Genomic DNA, 11,972 nt, shown 5'->3' on the forward strand with positions numbered 1-11,972 from the left:
AAATAGGAAAAGGAGTACATCAAAGCTGTATATTGTCACCCTGCTTATTTAACTTCTATGCAGAGTACATCATGAGAAATGCTGGACTGGAAGAAACACAAGCTGGAATCAAGATTTCCAGGAGAAATATCAATAACCTCAGATATGCAGATGACACCACCCTTATGGCAGAAAGTGAAGAGGAACTAAAAAGCCTCTTGATGAGAGTGAAAGTGGAGAGTGAAAAAGTTGGCTTAAAGCTCAACATTCAGAAAACGAAGATCATGGCATCCGGCCCCATTACTTCATGGGAAATAGATGGGGAAACAGTGGAAACAGTGTCAGACTTTATTTTTTTGGGCTCCAAAATCACTGCAGATGGTGACTGCAGCCATGAAATTAAAAGATGCTTACTCCTTGGAAGCAAAGTTATGACCAACCTAGATAGCATATTCAAAAGCAGAGACATTACTTTGCCAACAAAGGTCCGTCTAGTCAAGGCTATGGTTTTTCCAGTGGTCATGTATGGATGTGACAGACTGTGAAGATGGCTGAGCACCGAAGAATTGATGCTTTTGAATTGTGGTGTTGGAGAAGACTCTTGAGAGTCACTTGGACTGCAAGGAGATCCAACCAGTCCATTCTAAAGGAGATTAGTCCTGGGTGTTCATTGGAAGGACTGATGCTAAAGCTGAAACTCCAATACTTTGGCCACCTCATGCAAAGAGCTGACTCATTGGAAAAGACTCTGATGCTGGGAGGGATTGGGGTCAGGAGGAGAAGGGGACAACAGAGGATGAGATGGCTGGATGCTATCACTGACTCGATGGATATGAGTCTGAGTGAACTCCAGGAGTTGGTGATGGACAGGGAGGCCTGGCGTGCTGCGATTCATGGGGTGGCAAAGAGTTGGACACGACTGAGTGACTGAACTGACAGAAACTCCCAAAGGAACCCTGGCAAGTCTAAGGTTACATAAAACGTTCTGCAAAGTCTTACTCTGGCCATCACACATAATGCTAACACTTGTGAAGTGGTGGTGAGGAAGAGATTCGGGTGCGGGGGACTGAGGTGGAGGACAAAAGTGTCACACGCAACATTTATTATGAGTGTCTGTGTGTACATATTGGGTCGGAAAAATCCACTTCTCTTTTATTACTCACACAGAACACATCACTTCTGACCTATTTAGTCATCAAATGTGCAGGAGCTCTTCTGCACCCAAGCAAGTCTCTGCAACACCAGAGGGGTGTGCTACGATTTAACTCAAGCCTAACACTCTCTACTTAGAGAGACAGTCAGATCCCACAGGTTAAGGTCTCAGACCCACAAGGCTGCTTGCCCCAACCCCTACCCCTCAGACACCAAATCACCAAGTCCAGGTTGTCAACTGTGCTTCTGACCAAGCAGTTATAAACTGGAGACCCCCCTGACCCCTCATCAGGTTTAACTTGCTGGAGAGGTTCACAGAACTTGGGGGAAGTTTACTTACTAGATTACCTGTTTATTATTAAAGACTATAACTCAGGAGCATGCAGAGAGACGAAGAAAAGGTATGTGAGAGGGCGTGGAGTTCCCAGGCTCTCTCTGGATCAGGCCACTCTGCCAGCACCTCACGTTGACCAGCTCAGAACCTCTCTAAGCCTTGCACTTTAGGGGTTTTTATAGCAACGTCATCCAATAGGCATGACTGTTCATTAACTTCCTTTCTATCTCTTCTTCTAAGCTTCTAATCATGGCTTGGTCTTTCTGGAGCCTACCTAGAGTCACGTCATTAGAACAAAAGACATTACTATCATCTCGGAAAGTGAAAAGGATTTAGGAACTCTGTGTCAGGAACCAGGGTTAGATGTGTGTGGTGGGGGTGGGGGCGGGGGGTGGGGGGCACTTGCTTTTACAATATTTAATCAACTCATGGCCATATATGAGACAGATGTTATTACTATTCCCATTTTACTGATGGGAAAACTAAGGCACAGAGTGGCTGTTATGGACTGAATTGTTCCAAATCTATGGTTTTTCCAGTGGTCATGTATGGATGTGAGAGCTGGACCATAAAGAAAAATGAGCTGAAGAATTGATACTTTTGAACTGTAGTGTTGGAGCAGACTCTTGAGAGTCCCTTGGACTGTAAGGAGATGAAACCAGTCAATCCTAAAGGAAATCAGTGCTGAATATTCATTACAAGGACTGATGCTGAAGCTCCAATACTTTGGCCTCCTGATGCGAAGAACTGATTCCTTAGAAAAGACCCTGATGCTGGTAAAGATTGAAGGCAGGAGGAGAAGGGGACGACAGAGGATGAGATGGTTGGATGGCATCACCGACACAATGGACATGGGTTTCAGTAAGCTCCGGGAGTTGGTGATGGGCAGGGATGCCCAGCGTGCTACAGTCCATGGGGTCTCAGAGAGTCGGATATGATTGAGCATCTGAACTGAACTGAACTGAGTGTCATACCTGATATGAGCAACTGAACTGAACTGAGAATTCATATATTGAAGCTCTCAGGCCCAATGTGGTTGTATATGGACACAGGGCAGTTAAAGAGGTAAGTAAGATTGCTGCTGCTGCTGTTGCTAAGTCACTTCAGTCGTGTCCGACTCGTGCGGCCCCATAGACGACAGCCCATCAGGCTCCCCCGTCCCTGGGATTCTCCAGGCAAGAACACTGGAGTGGGTTGCCATTTCCTTCTCCAATGCATGAAAGTGAAAAGTGAAAGTGAAGTCACTGAGTCGTGTCCAACTCTTAGCGACCCCATGGACTGCAGCCTACCAGACTCCTCCGTCCATGGAATTTTCCAGGTAAGAGTACTGGAGTGGGGCGCCATTGCCTTCTCCGAAGTAAGATTAAATGAGGTCATAAAGTAGGCTTAATGCAGCAGGACTAGTGTCCTTATAAAAGGAAAGAGACGCCAGGAAAGTAGGCACACAGAGAAGGCCAAGTGGGGACACAGAGAGAAGGCCGACGTCTGCAAACCAAGAGGAGGCTCTGGGAGAAGAGAAATCTGCCAGCACCTCGACGCTGGACTTCCAGCCTGCAGAGTGTGAGAAAATTAGTTTCTGTTGTTTAAGCCACTCGATCTGTGTGGTATTTCATTATGGGAGTAGATTCATACAGTGGTATATAAAGTTCAGGCGACCAGCTAGCATATAATGAAGCTGGTATTCAAACCTGTTTCCGATCAGTCACTCAGTCGTGTCCGACTCTTTGCAACCCCGTGGACTGCAGCATGCCAGGCCTCCCTGTCCATCACCAACTCCCAGACTTTACTCAAACTCATGTCCATTGAGTCGGTGATGCCATCTAACCATCTCATCCTCTGTTGTCCCCTTCTCCTCCTACCTTCAATCTTTCCCAGAATCAGGGTCTTTTCAACTAAGTCAGTTCTTTGTAACAGGTGGCCAAAGTATTAGAGTCTTAGCTTCAGCATCAGTTTATGCACCTACAAATTCCTATCACCACACCAGGCTGTCTCCTAGGAGCGGCAACAACGTTGGTTTTCCTAAAGTGGGGACAGGGAGGGGGGCAGGCAAACCTCACTCTACACCCAGAGACCTCAGAGAGGGCCTACAACCAACCCCTCCCTCAACCCAACAGGCGTGTGCCTGTGCACAGCCCCTCCCCCTCCTTCTTAGGTCAGCCAGAGGAGGCTGATACCAGAGGTCAGGAGGCCTGGTCCTACTCTGAAAGGCCCAAGATAATTCAAGGGTGGGAACATGCGGAGAAGGAGGAAAATCTGCTTGAACAGGGAATGAGGGTTTCAAGCCCCCTCAGGCCTCTATTTATGGCTTCCAGCTGGCTCTGCTTCTGATGGTCAGAGGTCTAGGGGAGACCCCACCACAAGTCCAGAGGTGGTCCAGGAGCTTTTGCTCACATTGTCCACCAGGGGGCGCAGTCACACTTCTCCCTCCCAACCCCCAACTCCGATCCCTGGGGGTAAGAAGTCTCCACCGAGGTAAAGCAAAAAAAATTAATCAACTGCCTGATGACTGCGCTCTCATCCCTCTAGGCCATTGTACTGCTGCTCACGCTGCTGCTGCTGCTAAGTCGCTTCAGTCGTGTCCGACTCCGTGCGACCCCATAGACGGCAGCCCACCAGGCTCCTCCGTCCCTGGGATTCTCCAGGCAAGAACACTGGAGTGGGTTGCCATTTCCTTCTCCAATGCATGAAAGTGAAAAGTGAAAGTGAAGTCGCTCAGTCATGTCCGACTCTAGCGACCCCATGGACTGCAGCCCACCAGACCCCTCCGTCCAAGGGATTTTCCAGGCAAGAGTACTGGAGTTGGGTGCCATTGCCTTCTCCGACTGCTCACACTGTGTTCTAGGAAGTGCTAGGGTGGTCAGACTCAGCAACAACCTGTGGGAGGGACCAAGGGGCAGCCAGTGTGGGGCTGAGGCCTCTGGGCCCCTCAGCCAGAGTCCTGCTCTTTCTCTCACATGAAAGGTTCCTTCCGTTGAAGATAGGCCAGCATCTCCTGGTGATGTCCACAGTGACGGTTGCTCATCTATTACTGAACAGGGTGACTTACGACATTATGAGGCATTTAAATACGTTTAAAAACTAACACCATAATGCCAATTTACTCATTTACAGAGAAAAGTGTACATCTATCTCACTGGTTGCTCAGCCTGGCTCACAAGAAGATTCATCCTCTGGAGGAAATCCACTCAGTTCTGACCACCCACTGACCGCAGGCTGAGTAGAGAGGCAAGCAGAGGAGCCTGCCTCAACATCCTAGGGGCTAGGATACTTGGAGACTGATAGCGAGTGCGAGACACAGGCCTCCGGGATGCGATATAATACGTAAACAGTGGATTGTATTAGTCATTTCCTGCACAGGAGCCAGCCTGGCATTTGGAGGCCTATTTTTATCAATGGAAAAGTTGAGTGGAGGTGGGTTCAACCAGAAGATCTGGCCCAGTGTTTCCAGGATGTCACAGAACAAATTAGATGTACGTGCATGTTTAAACATACCTGCAAGTACAATGCATCCAACAAATTTATATGCAGTCGTCATCATCTCTCTAGCAGTCACTGTTTAGCCAGTGCTTTCTCTGGGCTGAGTATTTTGTATTAATATATAAAATTAAGAGCCTGGGCTTGGCAGGGAAAGCAAGGCAGCCCTGACATTTACAGATCACTTTCGCAATGCTTCACAGCATACGACAGGTAGCACAACACGAGTTCACAATCCTACAGAGCAGCAGTTCTTTATTTTACACGTGAGAAATCGAGTCTGGAGAACCAAGCAGAATCACCCCGGGCCACACGGTAAATAAGCAGCAGCCACAACGTGATCTGAGGCGTAGTTCTCAAGGCAGACTGCTGTGTTGTCTTGACTTTAGAGAAGAGGAAACCAGCTCAGTGAAGTTCAGCAAAAGGACACATCTGGGGACCGGCTGGACCTCCCCGCTGTCAGCATTACCTGTTCTGGAAACAGAGCACTCCATCCATAGGAGGGTCTCCAAGAACAAGCCTCTTCTGTGGACCTCTGGACGCCCACCACCCCAAAGAGGGCCTGACATGTGCTACACACTCAATAAACATTTGTCAAATGAAGACACTGGAGCTGGAGACAGACTGGAGTACGGTGGCCAGAGAGCAATGGAACTGCCTGGACCGCTATTCTCTGGCTGCTCCCTTGGCTAGCTAATTGATCTAAGTGTCTGCCTCTGTGGAGGGCTAACTTCACAGGCGCTGGTGAGAATTCCGCCTGGAATAGGCAGAGAGCCTAGCACAGAGCAAGTGGAGCCTGGACTATGGCAAGTGCACGGAGCCTGGACTCTGAAGCCTGAGCACTTATGTCTGAATTCCAGCTCCCCACTTAAGTCTTGAGTGAGGCAGCTTTCTCACCTGCAAAATGGAGACAAGGACAGTCTTATGACCTAAGGAATGTCGGGAGCAATAAATGGTGCGATACCTCTAACGTGCTTAGAATGGCACTTGGTAAGTCTTCGATGTGTTGGCTATTATTATTATTATTATGATTATCTCTGAATTTTCAGCCAATCTGATCTGGGCCATGCCTGGTGACATAAGGGCTTCCTTGGTGGCGCAGTCAGTAAAGAATCCACCCGCAATGCAGGAGACCCAGGTTTGTTCCCTGGGTCGGGAAGATCCCCTGGAGAAGGAAAGGGTGACCCACTCCAGTATTCTTGCCTGGGAATTCCCAGAGGAGTCTGGCAGGCTATAGTCCATAGGGTCACAAGAGTTGACATGTGACCCTATGGACATGACTTAGCAACTAAGCCACCAACACTGACATAAAAGTCATATAAAAATATCCATTTAGCCAGTAAGGTGAGCTAGGGTCAGATATCACTTGCCTCCAAGTGCCTCCATTCTGAGACCAGAGGGCCAATCCTTCCATAGGCTAATCCGTGCCCAGTGTCCAATCCATCCTTATTGGTCTAATAGGAGTCCCATCTTCACTACCTGGCGGGGCCTTCACACAGCCCTGCAGCCAGCAGCCCACATTCAAGGGTTCTGGTACACATGACCGAGGAAAAACCCGAGTCCTGGCTGTGTTTGCAGCCCTTTTCTCCAGGCTTCCAGTTGCTTCCTGATTGACACACGGGCTCCCAGCAGGTCTGGGAGTCCTGTCCCAGAGCAGCGTGTGGTGCTCATGTCCCCTCTAGGCATCAGTGGGGTCTGGACACCTCCTTGTCATGCGGGCCCTCTGTCCCAATCCTGACTCTGAGCTGAAGACCACCGAGATCCTACAAGAATGGGCTCTTTAGATGGGTCCCTCTGGACATGGAGCTGGCCTGCTGAGTCTTTGGAGAGTAAGACTTGGACCATTCCTACACTCATCCAAGCAACACTGGACAAAAATTCAATACTTCAACCGCTCAAAAATTCAAAAGCTTCCACAGAAGATGATTTCTAATATGCTATGAAACGGTGGATTTCTTACAAAGGGAGGTGGGATATGGGCAGAAGGGGGCACTTCTTAAGCCTGATGCCTGGCCCTTCCAGCTAGGGCAACTTCAAATCCCACCAGCCAAACACCCAGTAACAGCCTCCCGCAGATGGCCCAGCCTGCTGCAGCCCAAGGCCTGGGAGACCTCAGAGTCACCACGAAACATCTCCAAGAACCTTGATCTGACAGTAACCACAGAAACTTCTCCTGGTGGGACAGTGGGACAAAAGGGAACTTCTACCACTGCAGACACTCGAATGCCAACAGAAGCTGAGTCTGCGGCAGTAAACATCGGCTCACGGCCCACACTCTCAGAGCCTGAGTCAGAGCCCACGCCCATCCAGGCCCAGCAGCGAGGCTGGCAGGAGCCGTTCCTATTTCTGCAGAGAAGTGGCAGATGTCCTCACTCCTGGGAAACTATTCTTCTTCCCCAGAAGCGTGAATGATATTTTAGTTTTCCCCTATGGGAATCTTGGAAAAGATCGAGAGGCGAGTTGTATGGTCCACATGGTTGATTTACACTATTGATTTTATTTCTGCTGCTGCAGAGTTGAGAAGCCTTATTTGCAGAGTAAGCATAGAGTAAAACCATAAGGAATACCCAAGTTCTGCATGTAAAGTTGGCTATTTTATCTTGCAGGGAAAGCAAGATGACTATGTGAGCTCTAGAGGGGTTGCTGATCCAACAGAAAGTGCAGAGAACCTGAGGTCAGGAGACAGGCTGCACCCTCCAGGCTGAGAGTTGGAGACCTGGGGTTGGCAGGGCTGGGACACTGCTGTCTTTTGCTATTTCTCTCTCTCCCCACACTGTAACACAAATTACAAGAAGGCAGAGGCTTGCTCTGCAGTCTTCTCTGCCCCAAGCACAGAATATGATCACTATGAGGGTTAAATGAGTTCATACGTGTCATATAGGCTTTGCACAGTATTTGGTGTTTGGTAAAAGCTATACTCCAGCTTCCCTGGTGGCTCAGTGGTAGAGAATCTGTCTGCAATGCAGGAGACACAAGAGAGGCAGGTTTGATCCTTGGGTTAGGAAGATCCTCTGGAGGGCATGGCAACCCACTCCAGTATACCTGCCTGGAGAATCCCATGGATAGAGGAGCCTGGCGGGCTGCAGTCCACGGGGATGCAAAGAGTCAGACACGACTGAAGCAACTTAGCATGCACACAAAAGCTATACTCATCATCATTATTGGGATTGATTATAGTTTTTATTGTTGGCTTATAAGAAAGATTTTTTTTAAAACTGCACTGCTCACCAAGAAACAAAATATCTGCAACTTTTTACAAAGGGTCTGAGATGAACACAGTGAACTCATAGAGTGTGAAGACCTACAAAGACCGCAGTTAGAAGCAAAGCTGTTGGTTTGATCAACCCTAAAGGGAGATTTAGCAGATCCTCGCTCGCAAAGCCGACTCCTAGAAGTCTACACAGCATGCACATGGGAAGAGCCTTTACCCACAGCATAGAGCCTAGCGCATAAGGGCCCTGGGGACCTGGAACCCAGCCACCTCATTTTACAAACAAGTAAACTCGAGTCCGAGAGTGCTGCAGAGCTGCTGCTGACAAGAATGAGCTTCTGCCTTGTGGGGGGAGTAGCGGGCATGGAAGGTCGTTCGTCAAAGTCTCCCTTAGTCACGACCATTTGCTGAGATGGTCCCTGACCAACTGGCACCAGAGTGCGATGCAAAGATGAAAGGAGTGTGAGCAGATGCTCTTCCAAGTCATTTACAGCAATTCAAGAAGAAAAAAGAGTTCTAAGTAGTTGTTTTAAAGGCTTTGCTTAAAATTAGCTCTATTGAATTCATAGGGTAGGAATGTATGTACACAGAGCTGAGAAATTAAAATGGAGCAAATTTCCAGCAAAGACCAGCAAAAACCAAAGTAGGCTTTTAAAGGCTGAAAACCTACTCCCAGAGATGACAACATATCTGAGGAACAGATGTATCTAGGACTACAGCCAAGACGGACAGACCAAAAGGACTTCTTGTGGCCCCTCCTCACAAGCGGGTAACACTCCAGTGTCTCAAGTAACTCAGACTGTGTCCTGTGAGTGTGGGGAAACAAGGGAAGAGGGGGCCTTAAGGAGCCCTGTAACTTCAGAAACTGGAAACCACTCTAGGATTCACCCTGGTGATCACACAAAATAACCATGGAGGGGCCCAGAGAATGCTGCGAGGCAATGGATCCCCAAAATTCTAAGAGGAGACGTGACTCTGCAGACTGGATGCTGTCACAAAGCTTTGAGATGGTAGTAAGAAAGATGACAGAGACTCACAGATAGGAGCAGAGAGGAGTTCCTGGTAGGAAAGGACAGGAGGAGGGAGAGAGAACTTCGCATTATTCAGGGACCCAGCCTCGGGGTCTGGGGACCCCAGGTCTCCACAGCTCCTGATGTTGCCCAAAGCTTATTATGCCATCTGTGTGACAGCGCAGCTGTGCCCCCTGAATGGACCTGGGGTGGAGGTCCAGTGATTTGGGCCAGAGACTGCTGGTCCAAGTTCAAGGAGAAGACTCATCAACAAACTCAGCTCCCTCTTTCCTGGGTTTCCGGGTTTCCACTGTAGAAACAGTAGCTCATCTCTTAATGCTCTGCTGTTCTTTGATTTAATGCCCCAGTAGCCTCTGAGCCTTGTTTTCAGAGCCAAACTGAAAACTCTGCTTGTCCCTTTTGCTTGATGGATGAGGCCCATCAAGGGATAGTGACTCATCCAGGGTCTCCCAGCCCATGAGTGGCAGGTATGGGTAGGCAATGGGGTCTTCTGATTCTCCCCCTTGCCACCTCCCCCAGGAGCCACCTGAGATGAGACCCCTGTGTGTGCTTTTTCTCGTCTCCCACAATGCCTAGGTAAGTGCCACACACATCAGCAGCACTTACTATCTGTTGATTCATTTTTTTCTTCTAATGAGAAGATGCAGGGTCTCCTAAAAAAAGTCACTAAAACTAACTAAAGCAATATAAATTATAAAGAAAGGCGAAGGAAGTCTGCATTAATTTTTTAAGAGAAGAATGAGAAAAGCTATGGAGAAGTAGCTGGAAAAGTGTTGGGGAAGATGCAACCCAAAGTCCTCCTTCTACATAGGGCATCAAGTAATGAGCAGGTGCTCTGGAATGACAAGAATTTGGAAAGAGGGAATGATGAACTTTTTTTTTTTTAAATTCTATAGTTTGTGATTGTGCTTTTTTAAAAAATAAATTTATTTTTAATTGGAGGATAATTGCTTTACAATACTGTGTTGGTTTCTGCCATACATCAACATGAATCAGCCATAGGTATACATACGTCCCCTCCCTCTTGCACCTCCCTCCCACCCCTCTAGGTCACAGAGCACCTGATTTGAGCTCCCTGCGTCATATAGCAAATTCCCACTGGCTATCTGTTTTACATATGGTAACGTATATGTTTCGATGCTACTCTCTCAATTCATCCCACCCTCTCCTTCCCCCAGGCTTTGCTTGTGGCTCAGCTGGTAAAGAATCTCCTGCAGTGTGGGAGACCTGGGTTTGATCCCTGGGTTGGGAAGATCTCCTGGAGAAGGGGATGGCTACCCACTCCAGTATTCTGACCTGGAGAATCCATGGGGTCACAAAGAGTCAGATGTGATTGAGCAACTTTCACTTTCGCTTTTTTCTCCTTTCCCCACTGTGTCCACAGTCTGTTCTTTATTTCTGCATCTCCACTGCTACTGTACAAACAGTTTATCAGTACCATCTTTCTAGATTCCATATATAAGTGTTAATACACGATATTTGTTTTTCTCTTTCTGACTTACTTCACTCTGTATAATAGGGTGTGGAGAAAAGGAAACCCTCTTGCATTTCTGGTGGGAATATAAATTGATACAGCCACTATGGAGAACAGTATGGAGATTTCTTAGAAAAATTAGGAATGAAACTACCATATGGAGCTTCCCGGGTGGTCAAGCGGTTAAGAATCCACCTTCCAACACAGAGGACATGGGTTTGATCCCTGATCCCAGAAGATCTCATATGCCATGGAGCAAATAAGCCTGTGCATCACAGCTACTGAGCCCACACGCCCTAGAGCCTGCTCTGCAACAAGAGAAGCCACCACACCGAGAAGTCTGCCTGCTGCAATTAGAGGGTAGCCCCTGCTCACCACAACTAGAGGAGGCCCACGGGCAGCAGCAAACATCCAGTGCAGCCAGAAAGAAGGAAAGAAAACACATTACTGTATGAGCCAACAATCCCACTACTGGGCACACACCCTGAGGAAACCATAACTGAGAAAGATACATGTACCCCAATGTTCACTGCAGCACTATTTATAATAGCTAGGATATGGAAGCAACCTAGATGCCTATCGACAGATAAATGGATAAAGAAGTCGTGGTACATATATACACACACAGTGGAATATTACTCAGCCATAAGAAGGAACACATTTGAGTGAGTTGTAACCAGGTAGATGAACTTCTCAACATAAAGGGATAAAACAAGGAAACTCTACCAAGGAGGTTGTGGGCTCTTCACCCCCGGGGCAAAGTTTTAAAAGCAGGATGTTGGATTAACTGTCCCGAGTGATGTTCCTGTTTCAACAGAGATGACCACCTTAGAGGTGCTATCTAAGTTATGATTCTGCATGCAAAACGCAACCTCTTTGAAACTTATTCCCAACAATACATGAGAACCTCAACTGTCCCACTTCTCAAATTGCTTTGGGAAGAGTCTTTACATCTTGAAGGAGAAGAAGGTAGTTCCACTTAAGCACATAAAAGAGGACACAAAATAAAATGTTTATTTCTCTCTTGAGAATCTCTTCACTTATTAACAATGTGGAGGGCCCCAGTGCTGGCAAAATCACATTACCTTAACTCTACACAGCTTCCTCTGGGGAAAACGGGGACCAGCTTCACCTAGCACACCCCCACCCCGCCAGTACGAAGTGAGCGCTGGTACGCGCTCATCTCGGCAGACGTGAACCTTCCACAGAGAGAGGTCTGCAAAGAACTCCAGAGGAACACGGAGGTTCTGCATATATGTGATGCAAAAAAAAAAAAACTATGGGCCAATGGTGAATTTCTGAGCTTCCTGTGTCAAT

The 11,972-nt window shown here is 47.8% G+C and overlaps 1 protein-coding gene across 3 annotated transcripts in view; it reads right to left on the reverse strand.

Annotated features, from left to right (window-relative positions):
- APBB2 (amyloid beta (A4) precursor protein-binding, family B, member 2) overlaps nt 1–11,972 on the reverse strand; it is a 382,672-nt gene that overhangs the window by 85,980 nt on the left and 284,720 nt on the right. The gene's annotated exons all lie outside the window — the stretch shown is intronic.

This window comes from Bison bison, unplaced genomic scaffold, assembly GCF_000754665.1.
Source record: "Bison bison bison isolate TAMUID 2011002044 unplaced genomic scaffold, Bison_UMD1.0 scf7180017864451, whole genome shotgun sequence".
NCBI lineage: Eukaryota > Metazoa > Chordata > Mammalia > Artiodactyla > Bovidae > Bison > Bison bison.